Source organism: Odocoileus virginianus, unplaced genomic scaffold (assembly GCF_023699985.2).
Source record: "Odocoileus virginianus isolate 20LAN1187 ecotype Illinois unplaced genomic scaffold, Ovbor_1.2 Unplaced_Contig_19, whole genome shotgun sequence".
NCBI classification, from domain to species: Eukaryota; Metazoa; Chordata; class Mammalia; order Artiodactyla; family Cervidae; genus Odocoileus; species Odocoileus virginianus.
Genome location: NW_027224336.1, coordinates 588,548 through 610,140, shown reverse-complemented (window position 1 = coordinate 610,140; position 21,593 = coordinate 588,548). Strand labels below are relative to the sequence as shown.

At 52.2% G+C, this 21,593-nt stretch overlaps 3 long non-coding RNA genes across 3 annotated transcripts; 2 read left to right on the top strand and 1 right to left on the bottom strand.

The window, feature by feature from the left end:
• Nucleotides 1-2,464: 2,464 nt before the first annotated feature.
• LOC110131513 (uncharacterized) lies at nucleotides 2,465-8,172 on the bottom strand. The gene is made up of 2 exons (XR_002312204.2): nucleotides 8,083-8,172; nucleotides 2,465-2,757 (listed from the first exon to the last, which is right to left on the bottom strand). It is a non-coding gene; the product is annotated as an uncharacterized lncRNA (long non-coding RNA).
• On the top strand, nucleotides 3,758-7,049 carry LOC110131511 (uncharacterized). Its single transcript, XR_002312202.2, has 2 exons — nucleotides 3,758-4,225; nucleotides 6,830-7,049. It is a non-coding gene; the product is annotated as an uncharacterized lncRNA (long non-coding RNA).
• On the top strand, nucleotides 7,672-11,308 carry LOC110131512 (uncharacterized). Its single transcript, XR_011486492.1, has 3 exons — nucleotides 7,672-7,770; nucleotides 8,424-8,485; nucleotides 10,441-11,308. It is a non-coding gene; the product is annotated as an uncharacterized lncRNA (long non-coding RNA).
• Nucleotides 11,309-21,593: the final 10,285 nt, after the last annotated feature.

Genomic DNA, 21,593 nt, shown 5'->3' with positions numbered 1-21,593 from the left:
GAGCATGCCAGGGAGGGGACCGTCTAGTTCTTAGCCCCGGGCACTCCTTGGAGCCTTGGGGGGCTCTGCCAGCTGTCGACATGGGGCGGTCCACCTACCTCCAGGGCCCAGCCCCCACCCAAACCTCCATGCAATGCCGGCTCGGGGACCACGAGGTTAAACCGCCATGTCACCGCCTCCCTTCCCCGGCGCTGCTGAGGGTCGTGGCTGAGCTCCCCCGCCCCCGGCACCCCACGCCACCCCAGGGCAGATCTGGTCCCCAGGGTTCCTGGGTGCCCTTCACGATGGAGCTTCTCCTGGGGTTTCTCAAGCAGAGCTGCTTTGTCCCCAGAAGAGGGATGCTCAGGAGCTCTCATTCTGAAGAATGCATGAACCCGCGGGGGCTGAGGCCCGCTTCTCCTCCTGGGTGGCGGGCAGCCCAGAGCGGCTCCCTGTTCTTTCCCGCCAGGCCTGCTCGGTGGGAGGTCCTGGGACCACTCTGTCCGGGGGAGTAGCCGCAGGCCTCAGATGGCTTCTGGGCAGGAAGCGCGGGCCGCGTGTTCATTTCCTGTCCCCGCACACGCGCATCTGGACAGCCGCGGGTCTGGTCTGGACCCTCCAGGACCCAGCAGATGCAGACAGAGGTCAGCCCGTGGAGTCTTTCAGCACCAGGCCCGGGACCTGGGCCTTGTTTTGCACAGAACGGGCAGACAGCGGAGGCTTTGGATTAAGAGCGAGAGCTGGGGGTGGTGTCTGGGAGGCAGGCTGAGACGGTGGCGGTGACCAGGGGAGTGAGGAAGAGGGGGACGCGGAGGAGAGAATCTGAGGTGACGACGGGGCTTCATGCCTGGAGGTCCATGATGGCTGAACAACCAGGCCAGTAGTGGGTGCATCGGCCCAAAGAACCGTAAGTGGACAGCCTGCAGGGGGTCCACACCCCTTTCAGACCTGCCTGAGGCCTGAGGCCCGCTTGGAGCCACGCACCAACAGCAGTGCTTCTGTGGGCAGGGGCTCCAGGTGTTCACCCCCCTCTCTGTCAGGCACACCTGGGTCCCAGGGCAGGGCCAGAGTGAGGGCGCGGGAGGACCCGTTCCTGCTGGGAGAACTCGTCTAGCGCGAGACAGGTGCGGGGCCTGGCTCTGGGGTGCGGGAGGCCGTTCTGTCTCCAGGCCCATGTTGCAGTGACCCCCGTGCCCGGGAGTGGACATAGGCTACTCAGAGGCTGCCAGGCAGGCTCGGTTTGAGGAAAGGAGCAGGAGCCATGTGAGGGGTGGGGCCAGAGGCTGGGGAGCATCCAGGAGGGTGAGCGGGGGGTGGCCGGGCTCCGGAGGCCAGGGCTGAGTCTGCTGGACTCTGGGGGTGGCCAGGAGTGACCCGTGCGATTTGCGGGTTTGACGGGGTGCTGGCGGGGCGCCTCTGCTCTGGCCCTGTCCCTCTGCCCGACTCTCCGTCATAAATGGGTGTGGTGTGCGAAGCTCCTGGGGAGAATGACACTTGTAAATGCCTCGGAAAGCTCTCAGTGCCATCTGAGAACAATCCCTGTGCCCAGTCAAGGGATTCCAAGGCCAGCGCCTGTGAGCATGGCTGGCTCCCCACCCCCAGTGAGCTGAGTGGAGTGTGACCTGCTCGAGGGACTCTTCGAATCCAGGGGCTGATTTTCCAAAAGTGCGAAACGAAACATGTGGAGATGCGGGGCAGTTGTTTCCTGAGAGTTTGTCCTGAGCAGCTGAGAACAGCACCCCCTTCCCCCTCCTGAGGGGGCTGTTCCTTCTCTCGACTGCTCTTTCTGCAAGCAGGGCAGCTCACTGCAGGGGTTCCCAGACTGAGAAGGGGCAGGTCGTGATTCGAGTCACTGTTATCCTCCTGTTTGACAGAGAAAACGGAGGCAGGGTGTCCAGGGGACTCTCCAGTGTCGCAGGCTCTGGTGGGGCAGCCACGTGGTACCCGCACGGCTCAGGCTCTCAGCCTGTCTGCCCCATGTCCAGCCGCTCTCAGCTCACCTGCCATCCTGCCACAGCTCTCTGGCTTGACTTGGACCCAGGTGCCCAGGGGTCCCGCCTTCACAGAGCGCCTGTCCCGGGGGTGAGTGACTGACCGACCAGCACCCACTCTATGAAGGGACCCACACTGCTGGTGGGCAGGAGGCTGGGACCCCAGTGGGGGGCTTGGGGCGGGAAACTCTCCCCGACCAGCTGTCTCGCAAAGGTCACTGCCAGGGTCACCCATGCATGTGGGAAGCATTCTAGAGAATGTATATTAATGATTCTAGGACAAGCTGTACAGGTTAGAAGGACTATTTCTTTCTGCTTCATTTTTCTCTCACTGACACCCCTGACAAGTTCGCCCCAAAACACTCGGCCCCACTGACACGTTTTTTATTTTTAAAAAACGTTTATTTTATGGATATTTTATTCTGGTATTCAGTTTTCCCTTAGCATGTTTTGTTTTCCAAAATAAGAAAGGAAACAAGAAAAAAAGAAAAAGATTATCTTAATCTCACTGCACTAACACAAATTTGCAGTTCTTTTAATACCATAAAACTATAAAACACACAAAAATGGAAACCCGAAACTATGCAATCTTAACGATTCTCTCAACAACCAGTGAAAATAAAATTCTGTGAACAGATCCCCCCAGGAGCCAGAATTTCCAGTTTGCTCGCGGGACTTTCCAGGCGCTGGGCACTGCATTTTGCACTGAGTAAATAGCAGATGATAAAGAGTAGAAAGAGTTCCTCTTTCCTGGTTGAGCGACCAAGTAACACAGAAGAAATCATTTCTGTTTAGAAAGAAAATAAAAGAAAGTGTCGTTTTATGGGCAAAGAGAGAAGCGCTGTCACCCCAAGCCGAGGTCCCCTTGGATCCCACACCATTCTGGGGCCTCTGCCTCCAGGTCGCCCATCCTCCGGGCTGGGGGCTGGTGTCCATGCAGAGACCGTCTCCAGGGGCCGGTCCTTAGGCCTCGCCCGGAGCTGGGAGCCGGAGGTGCCAGGGTGCAGGGGCTGGAGCCCACGGAGTCCGTAAGCATCTGCCCGGGGCTCAGACGCGGGGCATCTGGTCTGGTTCTGAGCTTCCTCACCTGCGGTGACCGCTGTTCCAAACTGACATCTGCACAAACAGCTCTCTCCAGCCCTTCTCAGCTTCGCCTTCAGGAGCCCGGCGCTCTGCAGTCAGCCTGGGCCGGGGACAGTGCAGGCCTGCCCCACGGCATGACCTGCTGGTGCCTGGCTGCACCTTCTCCCAGCCAGTGGTGGAGGATAGAGGGGCGGATCTAAAGCCCCTTGTGTCTGTGAGCTGGGGTGGGGCTTTCCTTCACCTGGGACACCCTGGTTCTGCCACCATTCTGCTCCAGGCCTGGGTTTGGTGGGAGTTCACCATCATGTCTGGGTCTGCAGACCTATTCTGCTTAGACGGCAGAGCAGGTGGCGCTCCGGGTGATGACCACAGACTGGACGCTGCCATTCACATCCGGTTCCTGCACCCAGACAGTGTGTGACCTGTCTGAGATTCTCAACCTCTCCAAGCCTCATGGTGACTTTTGTTTCAGTTCAGGGGAAACCTGGCACCCACAGCTTCAGAATATTTCTCCCTTGAAGAGACTCTGAGGGCTGTGCAGCTGAGTTCCGAGAAACCCTGGTGGGGTCTGTAGGCATTCACGGGGAGTTATTACAGCTGAGCACCAGCTGACACTCTTGGTGTGGGGCCATCTCACAGGGCCAGGCGTTCCAAGGCTGTTTCAGGGTGTTTGGGAATGTTTCAGGGTGTTTCAGGCTGTTTCCGGGTGTTTCAGGGTGTTTGGGGATGTTTCAGGGTGTTTCGGGCTGTTTCAGGCTGTTTCCTTGTGTTTGGGGGCGTTTCAGGGTGTTTGGGGATGTTTCAGGATGTTTCATGATGTTTCAGGATGTTTCCGGGTGTTTCAGAATGTTTCAGGCTGCCAGAAGGCTCTGGGCTCCAGCCTTGAATCCAGTCCTGCTGCCTGCCACCTACCCGTCACCTAGGAAGCCCCCTGCCCAGCCTGTCTCCCTGGTAACCCACTCAGAGTGATGAGATCCTGTGATCTGTCCTGTTAAATCACAAGAGAAGCTAACGTCACAGAGGAGGACACCGAACCCCGGGAGCTTGAGGCTCAGACAACTCGGGGCGCCTCCTGGAGGAAAGGGCGTGAGGCTGCCATGCTGAACGTCTCTTGGGTTCTCCGGACGAGGTGCTGCAGCTGCCCCAGGTCACAGGGCAGCTCCAGAGGTGAGGTAGGACTCAGCTGAGCCCGGCGCCCAGGCTTGGGCGCTTCCCCACGGGACCGTTCCAGAGTTCGCTCCCAGCAGCTCCTCCTGACTCACCCAGCGTGACTTCCTGGCTGAGCCCTATGGAGCCACCGGCCCATCCCTGCTCCCCACGGTCTGCTTGTGCAATGCTCCCCTCCCGCCTGGAAGCTGGGCTGCAGGGCCAGCGGCCTCGTCCTGCCGCTCTCCAGCTCCGTGGTCTCAGGCGTCCCCACCAATCGAGACCATAGTCAGCCCGCTTCATTCCGCCCCAGTGCCGTCAGGAGGAAGGACTGTCTGAGGGCCCAGAAAACTGTGGTCTGTGTGGTAGATGTCGGTCACTGCGTCGAGCCTCCTTCCTGCAGGCCTCAGCCCCGGTCCACACTGAGGCTTCCTGTCTCACAGGCTCTGAGTCCATCTCATGGTCAGCGTTTCAGTGGCCCCTGCTTGCCTCCTATGCCTTTGCTCTATTTCTATGATCAAATCATACCGTCTTTGCAAAGCAGATCAGACTTTTGGCCTCTGCCTCCTTTCGTCACTAGCACACTCTGAAGTCTTGTAAATATATTTGCTGACTTACTCATTATTTGTGATAACAAGGTTTTGTTGGTTGCCGCAAACACTCAGTTTTACCTCCAGTGTTTTCTGATTGAGTTTGGACTGTAAGCTGTAAGCTGCACGGGCTGCCATGTGTCCCCACCCACGAACTGCAGGCGGCTTGGTGAGCACAGTGCTGGAGAGGCGTCTAGGCGTTTCATGAGGCCTGGGCCTGCGGGCCATGTGGGCTTGCGGGCTGGCCGGACGCACAGGGCCAGGCCTTCCCGGCCGTCGTCCTGTCTAGACCATTGCAGGCAGAAGAAGGAAGAAACCAACTCTGTGTGAGAATTTGATGCTAAAAAGTATAGTTTTTCAAACACATGGCCTTGGAGAAATTCTGTCCCAACACGTCTCACAGCGAAGCCTGGTGTGTGCACCAGAGCTGCCTCCCCTGCTGGGCGAACTCGCCACACCTGCCGGGCAGCCTGCCCGCCCTCCGCCCGTTCCTCCAGCTGGCGATCAGAGCATCTTATTTTTAACTACAAGAATGTCCTCTTCTCCGTAAATACTTAGTCTTGAGAGAGTTCGATGCCCATTTAAGGTTTTTCTCGTTTGAGGTGAGCCTTGCGTGCTTAACCGCTCAGTCGTGTCTGACCTTTGTGACCCTGTGGACTGCAGCCCACCAGGCTCCTCTGTCCGTGGGATTCTCCAGGCAACGAATACTGCAGTGGGTTGCCAGCCCTCCTCCAGGGGATCTTCCCAACCCAGGGATTGAACCCAGGTCTCCCGTACTGCAAGCGGGTTGTTTACCGTCTTAGTTACTCAAAGTGAAATGCAGACCTCAAGGGTCACATCCTCTGAGTTTTGACCAAGGTGTTAGTATGACCCGAACACATATCAGGATGTCGAACGTGACCACCGACCCTAAAGCTGTATGATGTCTACCCAGCCCCACCCCCCGTCCTCAGGTGAACTCGTCCTATAGAACTTGAGACAGCCTGACACGCAGAGCGTGCACTCTTTATGCAAAGCCTTCTTTTATTTCGCAAATTCCTCTTAGGGTCCGTGTGTGGTGTTGGACACGTGACCAGTGTCCGTGGCTTTCTATGTCTAAATTGTAGTCCCTTGGAGGAGTCCACTGCAGGTAACTTACACGTGCTCCAACGGATGGACATGCGGGCGATTTGCACCTTTTGGCTACGGTAAGTAAAGCCATTGCAAACGTTCTTATGGAGATCTTTGTAGAAATGCGTTTTCATTTCTCTTGGTCCATTACCTGGTGGCTGGGTCACATGTAGCTGTATGTTTGGTCTTTAAGAAACTGGGAGCTGTTTTCCCAAAGTAATTGTGCCATTTTAAACCTCCATCTGATTGCTCTACATCCTCACCAATGTTAAGTCTTGTCAATATTTCTTTGTCTTAGGGAATTCCCTGATCTAGTGGTCCAGTAGTTAGGACTCTGTCCTTCCATTTCTGAGGGTCCAGGTTCAATCCCTGGCTGGGGAAGTAAGGCCCCGTGAGCCACACAGCGTGGCCAGAAACAGAGAATCTCAGGGTTAGACCCTCCACTTCTGTGCAGTGGCACCTCACGGCAGCTCTCACTTTCAATCCCCTCCTCGGTGCTGATGTAAACACTTTTCACACGTTTCCCTTCTTTGGTAAAGTGTTGAAATCTCTCACATGCTTTTATTTTTATTGAGTTTTAGGAGCTCTTTATAGAATGTGAATATTTGTTTTGCAAATAATTTCTTCCAGTCTGTTTCTTGCCTAATTATTATCTTAATGGTATTTTTTAATGACCACAGTTTAAAATTTTGATGAAGACTAGTCATTTTTATTTTGTGATGATTATTTTCCATATCTTGTCTGAAAAACCCTTGCTTAGTTGAAGTCACAAAGATATTCCTGCGCTGTGCTTTAAAAGCTTCATGGTTTTAGCTTTTACATTTTAGTTTATGACTCATCTCAAATTAATTCTGGTGGGTGGTGTAAAGTAAGGATCAAAGTATATTTTTCCTGCACCAATGTACTTTTGTTTGATCTGTTTCTCTACAGAATCTGAAAAGAAGGCCACATTTTCCATGTCTACTTGCCTTCCTCAGACATCCACAGGCCATGCTTCTAGTTTCTGAATGGTGTTATGAGGAAGTTTTTCATTATGTAATAGACTGAGGTCCAGAATGCAGCATGCCAAGCTTGTTTGAAAACCATTGCAGTAACTCAGATCACAGACCACCACCCCAAATTAAATGTTGTGGCACACCTACGTAGTCTAGTTTCTGCCTGCTGATTTTTCTTAAGTCATCTTCAATATTTTTAGCTGGTATCATTACTATTATTATGTAGAGCACTTTGTTTCATGACAACATTACTCAGCTTTTGGATTTTATAGTCTAAACCAGAAATCAAGTTTTATTTCATGACTCATTTTATGTAAGTAAGCAAATCATTTTGTTGAGCAAGGGTGTTTCATCTCATGATGATAGCAAAGAATTTGGGGATTAACTAAATGATGGATGTAGAATTTAATAGGTCGTGACAGACCGAGGCATAATCTTTTAAATCTTTATGAATATGTTTATATACTGTGTTTTACTTAAATACTAAATAGTCAGTATATTTGGACTTTTATAAAATCTCCCATATATTTCAAAGAGTAAGAATTCATAATACGCATTATCGTTCACTCGTTTCGGTTCTTTGATTTGTTTTTGATAATAGCCCATGCTATAAATTATTCAGAAGAATCTCTTTAACCAACAGACAAAGCACCACACATCCATTACCCTTACCCTGCCTAGCAGGCTTTCCACAGATCAGAATATTTGGAATCTCCTTTCACTCCCTTAGGAGATCCTAGGGAGGGCTTTTCTCGTTAGTAGGGCAGGTGCTTTCATTTGCATTTGCCTCTCCTTGATAGAGACTTGAAGAGCACAAGAGTCTCTTTCCTTCAAACTTGAATACGCTCTTCAGTGTATAATGAAAGTTGACATGAGGTTAGTGGATCTTGGGCAGTGGGACTAAAGTGTCTTCGTTGAAGAACTAAAGGACAACAGGTTGGGACGGGCCCTTTGTGTGAACAACTTGGGGCCAGGACTCTCAGATGCAGTAGAATTATCAGGTTGAAATCGTGGGCCAAGGACTTGTCATGAATGTGTGTGTGCACGTGTGTGTGTGATTGTCTGGATCAATTAGGTAATGTATTAGCTACCAGCTGCTAAATAACAAATCGCCCCAAACATAGCACCCTGAGACAACAAGCAGTTATTATATCACAGTTTCTGTGGGCTGGGCCTGGGAGCACTCACCAGTTGGTTCCAGCTCAGGCCCTATCATTGCCAGCGCTGTGGTCGTCCAGAGGATGACCTCCGCTAGCAGAGGGCGTGGCCGCCTCATGTGGTCATGGCTGGAATCTCAGTGCTTTGTCTCGAGGTTGCCTGAGAAACCCAGGATGGCTGCAGCTTCCCCGGAGCTGGTGATTCAGGGTGAAGGCCCAGAGCTCCTCCATCACTGCCACCATGCTCGACAGCAGCACGGGCCGCCTGGGGCAGCCTGGGGGTGGTACCCGAGGGGAGTCCCTCCTGCAGACCTGGGCATGTTGCTGACTGTGCCTGATACACAGATGTTTCTCTGCTTCATTTGCTTTCAGTATCAAGTTTCTATCCAGTAGGACATCCATAAGGCCACATCATCGAAACTGAATCATTACAGGTAGAATAATAAGGTCTTATTATTTTTTTGGAAAAAACCTCCTTTTCTATATAACTCTTCACTCTGAGAAGATAAACATTTATGGGTCACAGAAACGACCATCCAGTGGGTCTTCAAAGCTCTGAGGAGAACATGGCAGTTGTTATTGACCCTCATTTTAAAAATGAGAGGAGCAGCAGTGGCCAAGTGACTGGCCTGGATGTCACGTCCGTGTCCGGGGGAGGGAGGAAGCAGCCATCCCCCGCGGCCCTGAGATGGGATCCCTCATGGGAGCCATCTCGGGAGGGACGCCGAGATGCCGCCCACTCTGCAGTGAGCAGGTGAGGCTGAGTAAGGTGGCCAGGTGTAGCCTTGAAGGTCACAGCGTGGGAGGTCACATGTGGGGCTGAGATTCAGTGCAGGACCTCAGGCTGGAGCCACAGCCGTCCACCCCATTGCTGTCCTCACTGCGGTCCTCTGGGGGGCTTCTGGGGTGGGGTCAGGCCCTCACTGCTGTCCTCTGGGGGGCATCTGGGGTGGTGACAGGGCCTCACTGTGGTCCTCTGGGGAGCATCTGGGGTGGTGTCAGGGCCTCACTGCAGTCCTCTGGGGGGCGTCTGGGGTGGGGCCAGGACCTCACTGCGGTCATCTGGGGGAGGTGACTGGGGTGGGGTCAGGTCTTCATGATGTGACGAGGTCATGCGCGTGCAGGATGGACTGCTGCCTCATGTCCTCCATGTCTCAGGACAAGCAGGACCCTCGTCCCTGTTGGACAGTCCAACCCTTTGGGGCTCCTGCACTGGGCTGGCACTTGGACGTAGGACCTTGGGTTGGGCAGGGGACGGAGAGTATGTGAGCTGAGAGCAAGAGGCAGGAGGTGCCACACGAGCCCAGAAGACCAGACCCCGCCTTCCCCACTCACCCTCACCCCCCGCCCCTGACACCCTGGACTGCAGGGACACATGATGGTCAAACAGAATATTGAGCTGTGAGGTAGGAGATGGTGACCTTCACTGCATCAGCCTCTGTCACATCCTGGGGCCCCATCCCTGAGGTCACCTGGGGGAGCCATTCTCGAGCCATCCTCCTTCCAGGTGACGTTCTCAGCTGCAGCAGAAACTGACTCGGGCCAATTTTGGAAGAAAAATAAGGCATTAAAATGTGCTGACCTTCCAGGCAGCCTGAACAGTCCGCCTTCCCATCTTGCAGAGCCGGAAAAGTCCCATAGTGACATCACAGACTAGGAGCAAAGTCAAGACGTGACCAAGGCCACCCTCCAAGGGGACACTAGTGGCCACCACTGCAGACCAGGGCCAGCTCCTGCCGCCCTGTGCTCGGCACACCGGCTCCTGAGCCGCCGTCCCTGGCATGCACCAGCTAGAGGGAGCCCAGGAGGCAAGGGTCAGCTTCCCGGAGTGGCAGTCTCGCGCCCATCACGACAAGCACAACCTAAGCTGAGTAATGATGAGACTGCGGGCGGCCCCGCCTGCAGCCCCAGCCTGCTGTCTCTCCCACGAGTCTCCTTCCAGGAACCCTCACACACCCATTGCCATTTTACCTGTTTGGCTTAGTTTCACCCCAGAATGAGCTGCGTTGTCATCACCCACCCGACCGGATGGTCTTAGAGAAGCAACTTTTGATGGAAAGTACCAAAACAGAGAAATCAGGGGTTGGGGGGTTCCAAAGAAAACACCGCAGGTTTTTACCAGAGTTGACCTGGCTGACATTTTTGTGTTAAAGATGCAATCATGTAATCTTCCCTCTGGGCTTGCTCATTCTGGGGCTCCATCTGCCGGCTGAGCACCATCCCCACTGTGTGCAGCTCCAGGCTCGCCCAGTCCAGGAGGCAGTCCATGGAGACTGTTTAGAAAGTGGCCTAAGACATTCCTGCTTTAGCTCACCGTTTCCGTGAAGCCCACCCAGATTCCTCTGGCCACCCCTGTGTCAAGGTCAGCAGAGACCTCACTGTTTTCCAGGGATTTCCCTGCTGGAGCCTGTTCTCGGCTCTAAAATGCCAGCATCCAGCACCTGCCTGGAGGAAGGGGGCCCAGGACCCATGGGGTGCAGCAGCGAGGCTGTCTGATCTCAGTTAGGTCTTTAGCAACGACTTCTCAGAGGCGTTGAGGTCTAAGGTACACCAGTCTGTCTGACCTTCACACGAGTTTGCCCCTCACCCCCAAGAAGAAAGGGCTCGGTTACCCAAGGAGTCAGGCAAAAATTCCTGAGTCAATGCTTACTTTAAATGCAATGAGTGCTTTGAAAGCAAGTATGTTTGTTGTGCGTGTGTGTGTGTGTGTGTGTGTCCAGGGCTGTATTTTAAAGTAAGTGTCTATCAATCCTGTGGCAACCTCAGCCTTAGGACGTCGTTGAGCCAAAGAGCCCCGTGAGATTTTAGAAAGGATTAGCTGTGCTGGTGAATAGGACTAGGTTCTGTAATTATTCCCGAAGCCGTTTCTCAGTGGGCAATTAGGGGATTAAGCCTATGATTTGATCAACTATTCAGGCCTTTTACACCCTGTACCACACTCGCCAGGCCTTGGAATACCTCCATTTGTCCTAATATAACAGTCGTCCTTAAAGGACTCACTCAATGAAGGGATTTACCACCAACAATCAAGCTGAAGGCACCACAGCTCAGACGGCAAGCCTTAATGATTTTTCTGTCTCCAACATCACAGAGAATTTCAGCCCTTTCAGAATTTCACAACGGCACCACGTCAGTCCTGTGTGGACAGCACACCAGCCAGATCAAAGGCTGAGTCTCCACACACGAGTTTTATGTTCCATCTAAATGATTCTTCTGTAAGAAAGTGGCATGACTAAAGGTTAATTGTAGAAGTACAAGGAATATTGCCGTGAACTTTATGAAGTCAGTGGGCAATGAATAAATGTCCTCTGAAGAGCAGCCTTCCTGCCTCTTAAGGAGTGAATCACTCACATTAGGGTCACAGCCTTCATTACACCCATTTCAGGTTTCCTGTCAAGACTGCACAGTAGAGCTTGGCATTTCCTGCATCCTTTACATGAGACGGTCTCCTTGAATGTACGGAGACTCTGCGATGGTTTAAAATTTTAAAAAAAACTTTATTGAGTTTAATAACACCAGTGCATGTATATCCATCCTTCGCAGAGGCCGCGAGGGTCTTAAGCCTTGAGGGTGTGGCCTTGCTTCTCTCTGGGGCTCCCCAGCCATCTCTCCTCTGTGCCCACAGGTGCCTTCTGGCTTTCCTGCAGTTTCTCACCCAGGCAAAGACGCTGGGACTTTCTTTTGTGTAACACCCTCTTTTTATGTAACTTTACCTCTAAATTCTTTATACAATGTTACAACTATTTGTCTATGTCCTTGGTCCCCGTGGGGGAAGGCAGATCTGGGGGCCATGGGTTTGTTCTCCAGAAAACACTGGTGAACATTAACAAATTGAAAGATAAAAACCATATGATTATCTCAATAGATGCAGAAAAAGCCTTTGACAAAATTCAACATCCATTTATGATTAAAACTCTCCAGAAAGCAGGAATAGAAGGAACATACCTCAACATAATAAAAGCTATATATGACAAACCCACAGCAAGCATCACCCTCAATGGTGAAAAATTGAAAGCATTTCCCCTGAAATCAGGAACAAGACAAGGGTGCCCACTCTCACCACTACTATTCAACATAGTTTTGGAAGTTTTGGTCACAGAAATTAGGGCAGAAAAAGAAGTAAAAGGAATCCAGATAGGAAAAGAAGAAGTGAAACTCTCTCTGTTTGCAGATGACATGATCCTCTACATAGAAAACCCTAAAGACTCTACCAGAAAATTACTAGAGCTAATCAACGAATACAGTAAAGTTGCAGGATATAAAATTAACACACAGAAATCTCTTGCATTCCTATACACTAACAATGAGAAAACAGAAAGAGAAATTAAGGAAACAATACCATTCACCATTGCAACAAAAAGAATAAAATACTTAGGAGTATATCTACCTAAAGAAACAAAAGACCTATACACAGAAAACTATAAAACACTGATGAAAGAAATCAAAGAGGACACAAACAGATGGAGAAATATACTGTGTTCATGGATTGGAAGAATCAGTGTTATCAAAATGGCTATACTACCCAAAGCAATCTATAGATTCAATGCAAACCCTATCAAATGACCAACGGTATTTTTCACAGAACTAGAACAAATAACTTCACAATTTGTATGGAAATACAAAAAACCTCGAATAGCCAAAGTAATCCTGAGAAAGAAGAATGGAACTGGAGGAATCAATCTGCCTGACTTCAGACTATACTACAAAGCCACAGTCATCGAGACAGTATGGTACTGGCACAAAGACAGAAATATAGATCAATGGAACAGAATAGAAAGCCCAGAGATAACCTATGGTTACCTTATCTTCGACAAAGGAGGCAAGGATATACAATGGAAAAAAGACAACCTCTTTAACAAGTGGTGCTGGGAAAACTGGTCAACCACCTGTAAAAGAATGAAACTAGAACACTTTCTAACACCATACATGAAAATAAACTCTAAAATGGATTAAAGATCTAAATGTAAGACCAGAAACTATAAAACTCCTAGAGGAGAACATAGGCAAAACACTCTCCAACATAAATCACAGCAGGATCCTCTATGACCCACATCCCAGAATTTTAGAAATAAAAGCAAAAATAAACAAATGGGACCTAATGAAACTTAAAAGCTTTTGCACAACAAAGGAAACTATAAGCAAGGTGAAAAGACAGCCCTCAGATTGGGAGAAAATAATAGCAAAGGAAGCAACAGACAAAGGATTAATCTCAAAAATATACAAGCAACTCCTCCAGCTCAACTCCAGAAAAATAAATGACCCAATCAAAAAATGGGCCAAAGAACTCAACAGACATTTCTCCAAGGAAGACATACAGATGGCTAACAAACACATGAAAAGATGCTCAACATCACTCATTATCAGAGAAATGCAACTCAAAACCACAATGAGGTACCATTATACGCCAGTCAGGATGGCTGCTGTCCAAAAGTCTACAAGCAATAAATGCTGGAGAGGGTGTGGAGAAAAGGGAACCCTCTTACACTGTTGGTGGGAATGCAAATTAGTACAGCCACTATGGAAAACAATGTGGAGATTTCTTAAAAAGCTGGAAGTAGAACTGCCATATGACCCAGCAATCCCACTTCTGGGCATACACACCAAGGAAACCAGATCTGAAAGAGACACATGCACCCCAATGTTCATCGCAGCACTATTTATAATAGCCAGGACATGGAAGCAACCTAGATGCCCATCAGCAGACGAATGGATGAGGAAACTGTGGTACATATACACCATGGAATATTACTCAGCCATTAAAAAGAATTCATTTGAATCAGTTCTAATGAGATGGATGAAACTGGAGCCCATTATACAGAGTGAAGTAAGCCAGAAAGATAAAGACCATTACAGTATACTAACACATAAATACGGAATTTCGAAAGATGGTAACGATAACCCTATATGCAAAACAGAAAATGAGACTCAGATGTATAGAACAGACTTGTGGACTCTGGGAGAAGGTGAGGGTGGGATGTTTCAAGAGAACAGCATCGAAACATGTATATTATCTAGGGTGAAACAGATCACCAGCCCAGGTTGGGTGCATGAGACAAGTGCTCGGGCCTGGTGCACTGGGAAGACCCAGAGGGATCGGGTGGAGAGTGAGGTGGGAGGGGGGACCGGGATGGGGAATACATGTAAATCCATGGCTAATTCATTTCAATGTATGACAAAAACACTGCAATGATGTAAAGTAATTAGCCTCCAACTAATAAAAATAAATGGAAAAAAAAAAAGAAAACACTGGTGAATATCTGGAGACATTCTTTGTTGTCACGACTTGGGGTGCAGGGGTAGAGGTTGGGGTGCTGCAGAACACCTGGGACACAGGCCAGCCCCTGGATAGAGGCTCATCTGCCCCAAAGGCCAGCGATGCTGAGGCTGAAGCCTGGAAACGGGGGCCTTTCCTTTTAGACAGGGGGCCTGACACACCGGAGGCACGCAGATCTTTTCAGAGGAATGAGTGTCTACCGTTGATTCTGTCTCCTCTCCCAAGTCCACAGCTGGAGCTGGGTTCATGGTAGGCGTGGAAACTGATTACCTGCAGAGGTGGGAGGAAGACATGCCCTCGCTCCCCACCGGGGCTCCTGCGTCCCCAGAGAGCCCTGAACCTTCTCTGGTCCTCTGCCTAGCATCCTTCAGGGCAGCCCCAGCTGCAGATGAAAACATTCTTTTTTTGGCCCAGAACTGTTTGCCTAGAAAACATCTTCTCTTTTCCAGCTCCACGGTTCACACGTGGGGAAGGAAGCAGGAAAGGACCGGGTGCAGAGCTGCTGAGCAGAGAGAAGTAGGGGCCGCCCCTCGGCCCCGGGGGATGAAGTGTTTGGAGAAGCGTGGCTCTGGGCTCATCTGGAAAGTATGCTTCTTGAAAGGGAGATGATGCAAAACACCCTGCGCAGTGCCCACAACTGTCGCCTGGGGGCTCAGCTCCCTCTGCCAAGAGCTGGGCGACTCCAGGCTGGAATCTTTCAGGAGCCCATTAGGTGGGCGTCGGGCTGGAGGCTGGGGCCCAGCTCCAGGAGGGCCACAGACCACTGTGGCGTGGCTTCAGTCGAATGTCCCCCACCACGCGCCCCTTTGGAGGATGTTTCACTGACCTCTGGTCTCAGCCTCTGTTTCTCGCCCGACCTTTGAGAGAGCCGGCCGCCGTGGCTGTCCAGCCGATAAAGGTGTGAGACAGGGCGGCGGGCAGGGTGCTCCGTGTGTCCAAGTCCACTTGATAAAGGCCTTTGAGGGTATGGATCTGCCGCGTCTGAAGTGTGATTTCAGATGAAACTCGAGGATGGGCTGGACCCTGGTCAGAGAAGGCCAGAGCTGGGGTTCCCCGCCCCCAGGCCCTGTCTCCTGACAAAGCCCTCCTGGAAAGCTGCTCTTTCAGAGCAGGCCCAGGGCACCACTTCCTAGACATGGCCTCGGTGGGACCTTTGCTCTTGGCTCTGAGAGTTGCCCCGGGTTGGATGAGGCCCACTGGCCCATCAATGGTTAACCTTGCCAGTGGGCTTCCCAACAGACACTGTTTCCTCAAGACCCAGCCCTTCTGGTTGCTTCAAGGAAGTGGTGTGTGATTATGTTTGTATGTGCATGTGGCTTCTCCTTTCTAAACATACAGATTTCAGGGTAATTGCATTGTCATGTGGGGATCAGTGAGTCTGCCTGGGGCCGGAGCGCCTGCAGGAGGGGCTTGGGCCCACGGGGGTGGCGGGCTCCCCACTGGCTCGCGGCCCAGACAGGCTGTTTGCCCAGGTCTATGTGTTTGTCCCCTGTCACGGCCGGGTGGCGGTGAGCACCCTGCTCCATGCAGAATCTGTGAGGCTATTAGGGGGACACATTAGTCCTTTCTGGGAACCACGTGGCGGGCGGTCATCTGACATGGTGCAGGCCTGGGTATCATGTTCCGTGGCTTGTGCCTTCATCCTGGAAGCTGCGTGGTGAGCCCGTGGGCCCTGGGGCAGTTGTGAGTCCCTGTGGGGGCTTCTGGAGTGGGGGTCGCACCGACCCTGGGGACGCTGATCCAGCATGGGGTCACTCTCATCTCTCCCAGGGCTGCCGTGGGTGCCAAATAGGGGAAGGGGCACAACCCCCAGGGGCTGGGGAGGGCAGAGGCTCCCGGCTGGGCTGACCTGGCCCAGGGACGTTTGGAGACATTTTTGTCTGGTAGTGAGTCCTGGGGGTCTGCGCCGCTGGCCCCTTGCGGGCCGCTGGGCTGCATGTCCCCCGAGCGCAGGGCCCCTCCACGCCAGGTTGCAGCCCCGGGCGTGTGGGACACAGCTGTGAGACTGGGCTGTGGCCATGAGGTGCTGGCCTGTGAAGCCCCAAGCCCCTCTCCCGCCCCGCTCTCCCCTCCCTGGGCACAGAGCTAACCCATGGTCTGCAGCAGCAGCAGCAGCAGCGTCTGTCTCGGATCCACAGCACGGCCAGTCGGGGGGAGTCAGAGCTCATCTTGCCGTGTGGCGACCTGGGAGCACCCCGCTCCTTCGGGTCCCACACCCGCAGGCAGTGCCCTTGCCTGCATTCCTCTGGCACTTCCCACTGAGCCTGGCCCTGTAGACCCTGGGAGCCCCGAGTCTCCTGTCGTCATCAGCTTGGTGACTGTGAGCCCACCAGTGGTGCCTGTCCCCGCCTCCTTCCCCCCGCATGGCTCTGGGCCCTTGTCCCAAGGACCCTACCTGGAACTGACCCCCAACCTTGCTGCTGTGGCCATTGCCGCCAAGGTCACCTAAAGTCACTGGGGCTGGTTCCCTGCAAGGACCCTGCAGCATCCCGAGGTCCACCCCCAGTCTGGTTTGTTCAGCCACAGCCAGCGTGCCCTTTACCATTTGTGTTCAAGTCAGGCCCCCTCCTGACCAGGGCCCCCATTGTCCCTGGGACCCAGTTGAGTCCCCACCCTGGCCCCAACCCTGGGGCCCCAGGCCTGGTCCTCTGTGGACCAGCCCTCCTGCTCCCGCCCCTCGGGGCCGGGCCTTGGACTTTTACCGCCCGTGTTCCTGCCTGGGATCTCCTCCCCCGGGACTTTCCACTGCTTCGTGTCACCTGCGGCTCATTCAGCCTCACTTCCTCGGCCCAGGATGCCAGCCTCCACTCTGCCCCGCTCGTGACTTGCTCTCTGCCTGGCCTCGATCGCCTGACACCGCGCTTTCTAGGTGCGCTTGCCTGCTTCCTCTGTCTGCCTGTTAGATCGCCAGGCCCACGGGGCAAGGACTTCCTCTCTATTAGTCACAACACCTCCCGGGTGCCTGGAACAGCAAGGGGAACAGCGTGGGCACTGCCTGGATGCCCTTGAGACCCCTCCCCTTGAACGTATGAAGAGAGAGACCAGCCAGCGGCTTCAGCTCCCGCGGTCCTGGGGGCAGCCTGGCTGGGGTCTTTCCCCAATGATCGTATAAGCAGATGGAGCCGGCCACTCAGGAAGTCCTCTTTCCTGAAATCCTTAGGAGGAGGGGAGCCAGGAGTGCGGCAAGCCAGCCTCAAGGTTGGGGGACAGTCTTCGGCCGCCATCTCTGCGGGTCCTGCAGTCCTGGGCCAGGGGCTGCGTCTTCAGTTTCCTCACCCCTCACTCAGGGTTGACTCACTCCCTCTGTGAGGTGCAGACACCTCTGAGAGATGTAGCAGTTCTTCTAGACAGGCGTCAGGGGGCTCTTTGCTCTCTCAAGGTCTCAAGGGAAGTGAGACCATTCTTACTCTGATGAACTCATGCCAGAAATTGAGAAGTTTGAAAATTATCGCTATTTTCTCCAAAAGTGATTTGAGGCAAACAAGGGCAAACCCACAGTTTGTTATGATTATTGCTCTTATTGTTTATTGATTATTATTATTAACAAAATCCATGCCAACCTTCGGGATAACTCCAAAATTCTACTGAAGACAAAATCACCAGGACTCTGTCCTAGCTCCTCTATGATCAGAGTTAAAGGAATGTTTCAGGGAGTCACTTTGCTGATGGTGGGTTTCCTAAGCTCGTGCGCTCTTTCCGGGATGCTGGGCTGAAGGAGCTCCAGGTCCCCCCACCCCCCACCCTCCAACGTGGATCATCATCCACACGTGTTCTTGCCCAGGAAGCTGTGCCTGGGAGCCTCTTGTAGTCTTTATTTGTGCCACATGTACTCGTGTTCCGGTCATTTTCTACCATGAATTTTAAGACAGACTACACATCTATAAAGAAAATAAATTCAACGATAAATACTTCTGGGAATAAGTTGTGCTTGAAAAAAGTGGACAGCTACAAAGTTTTATTTCAAGTAGGCAGAGTAAAGCTGAGTGATGATTATCCTTGACCCAGTTTCTAGGTTTTGCTAAGAGTGTGGAAAATACTTTTGCAATTACAGGGGTTGGATTTGGGCTTCCCGACTCAGTAACGAGTTTGACAAAGGATGTTTACGTAAGTGAACTCGGGGCGAGCCTTGCCAAGGCAGCGAACAAGTCTCTCTGCTGTTCTGATTGCCAACAGTCAATATAGCCTGTGTTGCATCACGTTTCTTTTATATAGATTATCCGTCACTGGAACCTCCTCAGGTCACTGTTACCATTCCCCCCCTTGGCATCAAAGCAAGATTACTGAGCTAACTCATTACTCTTGCTTTTGAAATGTAAGCATTGATTGGCAAGTTTATGCCAAACATCTTGCGTAAGTTTCTCCTGGAAGCTGTAAAATCTAATCTGAAAAGGAAAGTAGGAGCAACTTCTACAGATGTTAGTGTAACGCACACTGAGAGCGTTTTCTTTGTTGCTATCCAGTGGTTTTTGTAGCTTTTTTTTTAAATTGGAAATAGTCCCTAAAGCTTTTGTTTCAGGCAGATAAGGAAATAAGTTCAAGTACTTGATCCCTCCTGGATGATGTGTATTGATTGGTTGCTTTCACATTTCAAATAGTCACACTCATTCCTTGTTTTCCCCTTCTGTTCTTAGAAGAGCAATTCATTCAATTGAGATCACTTTTTAATCAACTACTCCCCTCCCACATACTTTAAAGAGCATATTCAAACAGCTCTTGTTTTGCTCACCCAGCCCCCGTCTGAGAATCGCTGCGGTCAGTCGGTCTCCCTACAATGTCTCTGTTTAAGAATTGTTGTTGCTTAGTCACTCAGTCATGTCTGACTCTTTGCGACCCCGTGGACCGTAGCCCGCCAGGCTCCTCTGTCCATGGGATTCTCCAGGCAGAATACTGGAATGGGCTTCCATTTCCTCCTCCAGGGGATCTTCCCAACCCAGGGGTTGAACCTGTGTCCCCTGCATTGGCAGGTGGATTCTTCACCGCCGAGCCACCAGGGCAGACATTCTGACAATGATTGACCCTTAATCACCTGCTCAGTCACTCCTCTGGGGCAGCCAGGCCTGTCTCAGTGTCCGATCCTTCCTCCCCCTTCCTTGCTCTCCATCTCCTGTGGCGCTTGCCACTGAAGGCCGTGCTCCGAGCTGCGAGTTCTCCGTGACTTTCAGGTTTCCTGTCCTCTGTCTCCCGACGGGCCCCTCCTCCCCGGGCCGCTCTCCAGGGTCAGTGCTCCCGCCAGTGTCCCCGCTTCCTTGCTCCTGGAGCGCCTCTGTCTCAGGACTTCGGATTGGAAACGCTCCTCTCTGCACTCTGCTGTCCTGATCTCCGCGTGTCTTCAAGCCCCTTTGCTAGGACGTGTTGGGGCCGTCTCTCCCTTAGCGCATCTGAAGCCGCAGCTGCACGACCGGCTTCCCTTCCCAAGTCCTTTATTTCCATGAACGGTGTCATCACTCTTCTAATCAGCCTCAGAATCTTGAAATAATTTCTCACGTGTGCTTCTTTCTCTTCTCACATAGCTACACTGTAGATCGTGACAGGTGTTGCCATTTCCATAAGCTTCCACGTTACCCCGCAGTATTACTAGGTTATTCCTAAGTATGACTGACAGCGTTATTACCTGCTTAGAAAGACACCTTATATTTGAGTGATCTGACCAGGACCTACGGGACAAGATCACATCGAAACTAGAAGGATAATCATGAGGCTTTGAGTCAATCTTTTGAGTCAGAGTAGCTTCTGGGGCCTAGTCTTATCCATCCATCATCCCACCCATCCACCCACCTACCCATCTACCTACTTACCTATGACCTGACTTGCCTACATTTCTGTCTCTCTTCCAGAATTTCTCAGCATTGGCACCACTGAGAATGTCTTTACAAATAATTCAGTGTTCTGTAAGTCATGTTACAATATTCAGCGTACACTATCTACCTGTATTTTTTTTTTCTTTTTTTAAAAGACTAGTTGAAGAAATTGGACACACCCTTATCTGGCTTCTGGTTAGAGGACTCAGCATGGTCAGGACTTAGGAGACTCCAAAGAAAGAGCTTTGCCCAGTGGAAATTGGAAGACGTCTTATTACTCAATCCCTTCTGACCCACTGTGGGTTCATCCCGCTTCCTCTAGAGCCTCTCCCCTGGACCTGCTCCCCGGTGGCGTCCTTGGAGGAGAGGCCACCTGGGTCGCAGCAGCGGCAGGACTGAGTCCCGACCCCGCCTGCGTCCCAGCAGGACTGCCCTCTGTGCCCCGCAGCTGGGTCATCCTGCTGCCGGGCCACTGCCAGGCGGCCCTCCTCGGAGAGGCTGTGGTGCCGCGCTGCGCGCTCACACGGCTCACACGGCTCTGTGAGGAGCTGTCTGGCTCTCTCCCCGACTGTCCACCTCCATGAACACAGCAGCGCCCGGCTTGCAGAGGTCTTCCATCCACCAGTGCTTTCACTCGGCCGGTGGGACCCCTGGCGGCAGGCAGCCTGGCTGAGGATGCGCACGTCTCCCCCCTGTTACAGAGGGTCAGCTGCAGGCCCTCGCATCCTGCCGCGAGCGAGCAGGCTCTCTGTCCGCCCTCGCCCCAGAGGCTGACCTTCTCCTCACGCGCAGCTGCCCCTCATGTGTGCCTCTGAGCCGCCTGACGCCCTGGGCCACGTCCTGCTGGGTTGCAGGTCTCTCCTCAGCTTCACAACTTGCGGAAGCTTGTGCCTGTGTCGTGGTGGGGCGCTGGCTTGTCTACAGACCATTCCTTCCAGAAGATGCCTCCACGTGTGTGCCCCACTGTGCCATCTGCCTGCTGATTTTATCTACTCTACTTCTGGCTTCTGCGTTCAAGTTTCTTCTATAGTTGATTAGGTATGTACGTATTTACAAGTGTATGTCTGTGGGGGTGTGTGTCTGTGTGTGTGGTGTGGTTGTGTGTGTGTCTATGTATGTGGCGTGTGTGTCTCTCTGTGTGTATGTATGTCTGTGTGTGTCTCTGTGTCTGTGGGTGTCTGTGTGCGTCTGTATGTGTGTGTGTCTGCATGTGTGTCTGCATGTTTGTGTGTGCCTGTGTGTATGTGTCTGTGTGTGTGGTGTGTGTGTCTGCATGTGTATCTGCGTGTGTGTCTGTGTGTGTGGGGTGTGTGTGTATCTGTGTATGTGTGTCTGCATGTGTGCCGTGTGTGTCTGTGTGTGGTGGTGTGTGTGTGTGTCTGTGTGTGTGTGTCTGCATGTTTGTGTGTGCCTGTGTGTATGTGTCTGTGTGTGTGGTGTGTGTGTCTGCATGTGTATCTGCATGTGTGT